Source organism: Lepidothrix coronata, unplaced genomic scaffold (assembly GCF_001604755.1).
Source record: "Lepidothrix coronata isolate B3197 unplaced genomic scaffold, Lepidothrix_coronata-1.0 Scaffold67, whole genome shotgun sequence".
Taxonomy (NCBI): Eukaryota; Metazoa; Chordata; class Aves; order Passeriformes; family Pipridae; genus Lepidothrix; species Lepidothrix coronata.
This window is the reverse complement of record NW_016690247.1, coordinates 2,511,218-2,519,559: the sequence shown is the minus strand read 5'-3', so window position 1 is coordinate 2,519,559 and position 8,342 is coordinate 2,511,218.

Sequence of the window (8,342 nt, the reverse complement as noted above, 5' to 3'; positions counted from 1 at the left end):
GTAAAATAAACTCAACAGCATATGAAACCACCCGGGACTCATGCCCTGTTATCAAAGATGAGGAGAGAGAGCTCTGATTTTATTACAGCATTAATTTCAGTGGAAGGCATTGAAAGCTGGAGAAGGGACAAGCTAACATACCACTGAGGTAACCCCTCCACCAAAACCTTGTTTCATTCACTGTGATCTCTTAGTAAATGGTCACTGTGAACATGACCTTGGAGGGAGTTGTCTGTGGAAAGAGAACTGGGAGGACTAGACCTTCTATCCAACACTGACATTCCTCTCTGTCAAGGCAACCTGCTACTCTTGAGCCCATGGCACTTGCCTCCAGATCTGTAGAACCCGGATTGTTTTCACTTTCCACCAAGCATTAACTTTGACAAAAGAAAGAATTTATGCCTAATTACACAGAGACTTGTTCAGGAAAGTTTAGGATAAATCCCTCTCTCCTAGTTTGAGAGTGAGTTGCTGATCCAGCTGCTGATCCAGCTGCTCACTAAGCAGCTAAGGAATGGCTTGCAGATGATGGTGCTATCACCAAAAGAAAAACAAGGCATCTTGTCTTTATCACATATTTGTTTAAATTTTCTCATCCACTTACCTTATTTTCCACTGTAGAACTTTATATCATCTATCCAGAAACAGGAAAAGGAATTATTTTTCTCTGCTGAGATAGAGAGAGACACATCCTCTGTTGAGACTCACATTGGATGTGACTACTGGGGGAAAGAAATAGGCATAATTAATTTCCATTAATGAAAACATTTTGCTAAACAATGGCTAAAATTCTGGCCTACTATTTCCTTGACTTCAGGATGTTTTTTCCCAAGGCCTGCATTTTCTTCTGCCAATTGTTCCTCCTATGGCTTTACATTTGAAGGTTCCTTGTTAAATGTTTTAGACATGGTGCTGAGAGAAAGAATTAGTCATGAACATCTGTTTGTTAACACCTTGCATCATTTCTACACCCTCTGCCCTACTAAAAATCTTGAAAAGGTTATATTACTGTGTAATTTTCATAGAAATACAGCAAACAAAGCAAAAAACTAAAGACCTATGTAGGAGGTCTTCACTTTCCCATAGTACTTGTATTTATACATTGTAGCAAGGCCTCAGTGTTCAGATGGCTCTCAATACAAATGTATAACGTAGGATCTGGAGATATATTTTTACAAAGGACAAAGGATCAGGCAGTGAAACTCTTTCCACTTCTGTAATAAGCCATTATTCCTCTCCAAATATTTGTCTTTTTTGGCTTTCTCCCTGTGTTGCTTGTTGGATTGTAATGATCTAGAGTGAGTTAAAGCTGGATATTACACTTTAACATGGCAGTGACAAAGCTTTCATGTTCTGAAAAAGTTTTTGCGTGGTTTTTTTTTTTCTTTTTTTACCTTTGGATTAGGCTTTTTTGCACTTAAGTATTGTGTAGGAATAACTGAAGGTAATGTCACTGACAGAACTGTGCCAGCAGGAAGCTCTGTAAATCAAACCGGAATTTATACACTGTCTAATAGGTCTCTTGAAAACATAGTGGGTAGTAGGGTTTTTTTGTGCAACTACAGTTGTGAGTGCCTTTCCCATTCTCAGGCAGCCTGAACTGAAGCTACACTAATGAGAACAAGGAGATTTCTAAATGGAGAGATGCAGCCTCTGCCTGCTGCAGAAGTTGTTTCCAGTGGGTTTTCTTTTAAGCCTTTGCTAGTTAGTGTCATGGAGCAAGCACAGGTATTTCTGGAAACACTCTGTGAAAGACCTTGAAAATGATCTCCATCTATTTCAGCTGCTGTCCTTAGAGCTAAAGTGCAAATGCTTCTGCATTAAGGATATCTATGCAACTGGAGATTGCTTTGCCAGTTACTGAAATGGAAACGCCTGGGGAAGTGGAACAGGTGTTCAACTATGCACTGCAGCCAGAGCAAAAGTGGAAAAATACCTTAATTTGAGGACCCAGAGAAATAACAGGAAAGCAGAAAGCCTAACCAGAGCAAAGTGTCATTGTTGCTAAGGTGAAGGTGGACTAGAAATGACTGGTAGATTAAGGTAAAAGAGCAAAGGTAAGATACCTTTGAGAGTGTGGGTGTTGAGTGAAAATACCCTGAATGTAGAGAAATTCACTAACTTTAATATGAAATTATACACTGGGCTGATGTCATTGCAAGAAATCTTGAAACTGTTATCAAAAATAATTTTCCTGAATGATTAAATTTATTGTAAGAAAAGTGAGTGCCTTTTTCCTATGAAAGACAGGAAACTGCTTGATTTAATATGTCATGTTCAATACTGACTTTGCACTGGTTTTATCAAAACTCACGCCCATTCTGTAGATTATACCTGTGTTAGACAAGCCAAAGGCCCAAACTGAGGCAGGGTGAGCTTTATAATGATGACTTTCAGCTATGAGTAGCTAGGAAAGGTTTGCTCTTGTCTCTGCTGCCCTGGGAAGGGACTAAAGTGGTTGTTTGCAGTATAGGAGACAGGATCAATAAACCAGGCATCCTCTCTATATTTTTCTTGTTCTCTTTTCCCGATTTTTCTTAATAAAAGGGGAAAACATTTACTTAGCATGCCTTAAGGTCAAGTTAGACAGCAGATGACAAATGGAAAGAAAGTGATGGACAGAAAAAAGAAGAATCAGCACTGATGCAACAAACTGGTGTGGTGGATGGGTGAGCAAAAAGAAATAGCGGAAACACAGGGAGCCAAAGCAGACCAACCTCACCATGTGGCTGGAGTAGGGTTAGAAGAAGAAAATATGTGTTCTGGAAGGTTTATACTTAGAATAAGTGAGGTACAAAGTCATTAAATCACTTGTACAAAGCCAGATCAACATCATCATTCAGGAAGATAGTCTCAACCTCAGCAATTTGGGAATCATTCAAGTCGATGGTGATAAATCTCGCCTGCTCTTAATGTTCCTGTTGTCTCTGCATCTATTCTCCTATAATAAGATATATGTTACATTCTACTTCCCCCTTCACTCCTCATCAGATGGGCACCCCTTGGCCAGGACTGTCATCATCCCTCTATTGCATCTTCCACAACTTGCATTACTAAGTATGGGAAGATTAAAAATTGTCATGTAAACATGAGATTTTCTGTGCTGTAGAGGCTGGATAGGGTCCATTAAATTATATCAGCCTCTGTCACTGAATACCAATATCTGCATTCACAAAGCACAAGAAACGTCGACAAAGATGAAGTAACTCAACCATAGAGGAACCTTTCCCTTAACCCCATTAGTATGTGATTGCCTTTGCAGGCTGTAAGAGTAATGTTTGTACATATCAAAAGGTGGAGGTTTTATTTGGGTTTTTTTGCAGGTTTGTTTTTTTTTGAACCCATATAAATGTAATTTGTGGTGATTGTCATGTATATAAAAATAGTCAAGTGTGTTTTACTCTGAAAAATACTATCATAGATATTTTATGGCAAACATGCTCCAAGACAAGATGCAAATTTTTAATAGAGAGAGCTTCTGTGTGTAACATCCTTTATATATACCAGATTTTATATTGTATTTCTCCTTTTTTTATTATGAGAGATTAAATAATAACTCACTTTTTTTCTTTAGTAGCAGCCAGAACTTTGTTTTTGACATCATATCCTGTCATATCTCTGCTTCCCTAAGATCCATATCCTCTTCCATGTTACTAGTAATTCTCTTTGAGCATTTCTGCCTGCTGTCAACTCTCTCAAAATCTGTTTTAGGGGTCAATGGCATATTTTTCAAAGCTGTTTACGCCCCTGATTATGCAGCTAGATACTTGTTAGGCTTTTTGGAGGTATCTTAAATGCTGAGGAGATTTACAATTGAGCCTAATAAGACTTCAGTACCCACCTAATTTGTAAATGTAATTGGGCACAAAATATATTTGACAGGCTGACCCAAAGAATCAGAGTGGTGTACAGAAGACCAGAAGTGACATACTTTTTGGATTAGAATGTCATGGGATTCAAAATACTATTTTCTATGTCCATTGCTATTTTCCCTTTGCTCTTCTTCATCCTCTTCACAGTTCCATCATTTCATGCAGCAGATACAAATGACATAGATGTGCAGTTCAAACTGTCCTTTCTATTGTGTGGAACCTAAAATTCATAGAATGGTTTGGAAAAAAAAATCATCTAGGAAAAAATCATCTAGGCCAATCATCTTGCCGTGGGTAGGGACACTCTTCATTGGATCATGTTGCTAAAAGCCCCATCCAATCTGATCTTGAAGACTTCCAGTGATGGGGTATTCACAACTTCTCTGGGCAACTTGTTCCAGTGTTTCACCACCCTCATCATAAAAAGTATCTCTTTTTCATGTCCAATCTACCCTTCTCCAGTTTAAAACCACTGCCCCTTTTTCTGTCACTACAGGACCATATAAAAAGTCTCTCTCAGTCTTATAAGCCCAGTTTAAGTACTGAAAGGTGGCAATAAGGTCTTCCTGGAGGCTTATCTTCTCCAGGCTGAACAATCCCAACTTTCTCAGCCTGTCTTCATAGAAGAGGTGCTCCAGCCCTCTGATATTTTTGTGACCCTCTCTGCATGTGCTCTAACAAATCCATGCCTTTCTTGAGCTGGATGCAGTGCTCCAGGTGGGACCTCATGAGAGCACAGAATCAGCTCCCTGCACCTGTTAGTTACAGTTCTTATTATGCAACTCTGGGTATTATTGGTTTTCTGGCAACAAGTGCACACTGCCAGCTTATGTCCAGTATTTTATCTAGCAGCATCCCAAGTCCTTTTCCAGTCTCTCAATCCATTCATCATCCAGCCTGAACTGGAGATAATGATTGCCCTGACCCAGGTGCAGGACCTTGCCTTTAGCTTTTTTGAACTTTATGTGGTTCATATAGTCCCAGTCCATTAAAGTGCCTCTGGATGGCATCCCTTCACTCCAGCCAATCAACTGCACCACCCAACTTGGTGTTATCAGCAAAGTTGTTGAGGCTGCTCTCAGCCCCACTGTCTGTGTCACTGATATTAGACATTATAATATTAGACTGTATTGGTTCCAATACAGGCCCTTTAGTGGTAACATCACTTTTTACTTTGACACTAAGCTATTGACTCAAATTCTTTGAATTAGACTATTCAGCCAATTATTTATCTACTTTATAGTCCATCCCTCAAATCCATAACTCTCTAATTTAGCTGCAAGACTATTTTGGGGGACTGTATCAAAGATCTTACAGAATTCCAGGAAGATGACATCCATAATTCTTCCCTTGTCTGCTGATGCAGTCACTCCATAATAGAAGGCCAACAGATCAGTGAGGCACAATTTGTCCCTGGTGAACCAGTGTTGGCTGTCTCTAATCACCTCCCTGTCTTCCACATGTTTCAAATTTCTTCCTATGGGATCTGTTCCGTAATCCTGTGTGCAGGGCTGACTTCCATACCTCCAGCTGAGCTTTCTTCTTCAATTTTTTTTCAGTAGACAAAAAAATGAACAAGAAGTTTTAGTCCAGACTTAAAAAATGCAATGAAGCCCTTCAGAGTTTTTTTAGGTGGTAAAGTTACATCTGACCTGTTGCTTTCTATCTTTGCTGAGGAAACTAAGCAGTACTAAGTTTAATTACCTGGTGTACTTCATGCTGCTTGCCAGAGATATCTGCAGTAGTAAGCATCACACATTAATGGAAAGAAGCCCAGATTTCTTCCTCCAAGGGAAGGTACAGGGAATTGTTTAGTTGGTTGGATGGTTGGTTAGCTGTTTTTATTTTCCCTACCCTTCTATGGAGAGAATCTTTTGATCATTTTGAGTATGGTTTGCGTATACATAGTTTTGATGTTTGGGGGTTTTGGCACAGATCCATGTATGCACCAGCAACTATTTGTTGGAAGATTAGCAGGGAGCATTGCTCTTGTGTCAACAAAACAACCTGGAGTTGTTACCAGCATGGACCTGTCTCATGTTTGATACAGAAAACATCAGAATGACCATTCACAAGACTGCTACTACCAAAAAGTATTGTGATCAGCCCCTGTTCAGAACTGTGGCTTGCTGAGTTGTCTGTGAGGTGACTCATAGCCAGCTGTACGTTCTTTGTTTGTTTTCAGATTGACTGCTGGGGGTGGGGTGGGGTGGGGGAAGGAGGGAAGGACTTGCATGTACAGAGCAGAATTGTGATGAGGTCAAACATCCACATTTGCAATTGCTGTTAGTGGGAACCATTATCTGTTCAAGACATTATATAAATTATTTGTGGAATTGATACTTCATTGATCTCCTGGAAGATTCAAATAATGTTGCTGATTCAGTTTAGAATTATGTTTAAGGTACTTTAATGCATTGTTGACCAAACATTTCCTTGTTTAGAAAGATTGAAGACAATTTTGCTATACATAATGTACAGAAAAACATAATATAAAGGAAAAGCCTACCATCAGTCACCTCCAATCTCAATAAATTATAATAGGCAAGAGCCATGAGTAATATAGGAGTATATGTTAAAAGCTATAAAGTCATTTCTGTATTCCTGATTGAGTGAAGTGGCTTCAAAATTAATTAAACTCTTTCAAGTCTGCAAGAGATTTCTTCTCTTTTCTCCATGTTTTTGCAATGCTGTTTTGTTTTGGATTTGTTTGGGTGTGGGGTTTTTTTGTTTGTCATATACATTTTGAATGAAGGAAAAAATGTGTAAAATAGCTATTTTTTCCAACTGAAAGCAGTAAATGATTGTCTTAATCAAAAAAGCCAGTGTATCAAGCACAAAAGGTAGGCATAAGTGTGAAATTTAAACGTAACATTATTCAAGTGTTATTTTAAAGCAAACAACCCTGGAAATTCAGAAAGACTAAAGAAGTAGGGAGATGTTTCAGGAGAAGCTCACGGACATTTTGGTTCTGAAAAAAATACCTCACAAATAGTAAAGTATTTCTGGAAAATTATCTCCCCTCTCAGGAAATGTGACCAAAAACTGCTGCAGTAAGGGCAAGTGGTTTCATCCCTCTGTCCCGTGGCTAATGACAGGAATACCAGATGAGTTCACTGAATTCCATAATACTGTCATTGAAGGTAATTATTTAAACTCTATGATCACTTTTAAAGACAAGATTGCCACAAGGCCATTAATGTGGTTTTTTATTAGTATAATAACTGGAAGAAATGTCTCCATACCCCTAAAGGTTGCAGAGTTTGATTTTTGAATTAGTGGGAGGAGTTGTTAACTGCTTTGAAGAATTTGATCTTTTTTGTACACTGCAAAATTCAACCGGAATTGATGAAGGCCACCAAAGTGTTTAAAAATCTTGAAAAAGTAACAGCTCCCTTGGAAACAAACCACTGAGGATGATTTGGAGAGTGTGATTCTGATTTCATATGGGAACATCTGTCCTTTAATTACTGTAACATTATTGCAGAAAGGTTGGTGAGATCAAGTAGTAATGTGTCACTTCTGAAAAAGTCATCGTTGAGCTTCATGGGAAGTCTCACATTTTCTAGGAGGGTTGGTGTTAACATTTTATTCTTTTTAGACCACTAGATACTTTGGGTAAGTAAAACTTCAGGCTAGTTAGCTAGAAGAAAAGAGAAAAAAAAGTTATATCAATCTAATTATCAACTTACAGCTTAACCAATGAAAGATTTTTTACAGAAAGACACAGGCAAATAATTTCCCCCACTGTTTATAAATAGAGAAAAAAAAGTCATTCCAAGAAACTCAGGATGAAAGTTGTATTAGTAATTTTTACCTCAAATTTCATGTAGGTTTATTAAGAAAAAAAAAATCTTGCCTCTTTTTCTCAGTATGATAAACTTTTTTTTTTTTTCCTAGAAAAAAAAGGAGAATATATCCCACTAAGAAAGCAGATTCATGTTAGGGCAAAAAGAAGCATAAGAAGTAATTTCTTCCTTGCATTCCTGCTAGTCAGTAATGAAGTCATATTCCTAAACTGCACTTTCAAAGTTATGGCTAAACTCCTTGACTACAGTACCCTCCTCTATCAGGAAATTATTTAATTTTTCACATTTCTATTTCCATGCAGTCAAGCAGGACTCCTTATACCTACCTCCCCGAATTAAATGTCTTGAAGTCCCAGGTTAGGGTGCTATTATAGGAACACCATTAGAGTTTTGCCCTGTGATGAGCTGATTCAAATCACTCCAATGTTCTCCATTCCTCCTTTTCTAAGGTGTGCCTAAAAATACAAAAAAATTTGCATGAACAGTTATGACAATTGATAGTCTGGTAAACAATGATGGCCATTATTTCTGTGGAAAGTTGAGGTATTTTTTTCAGCTCCATACTGCTGTGAAGCCAGATGCAAGGATTATCCTTTCTCCCTTCCCTTCCCTCCCCTCCCCTCCCCTTCCATCCCATCCCATCCCCTCCCCTCCCCTTCCA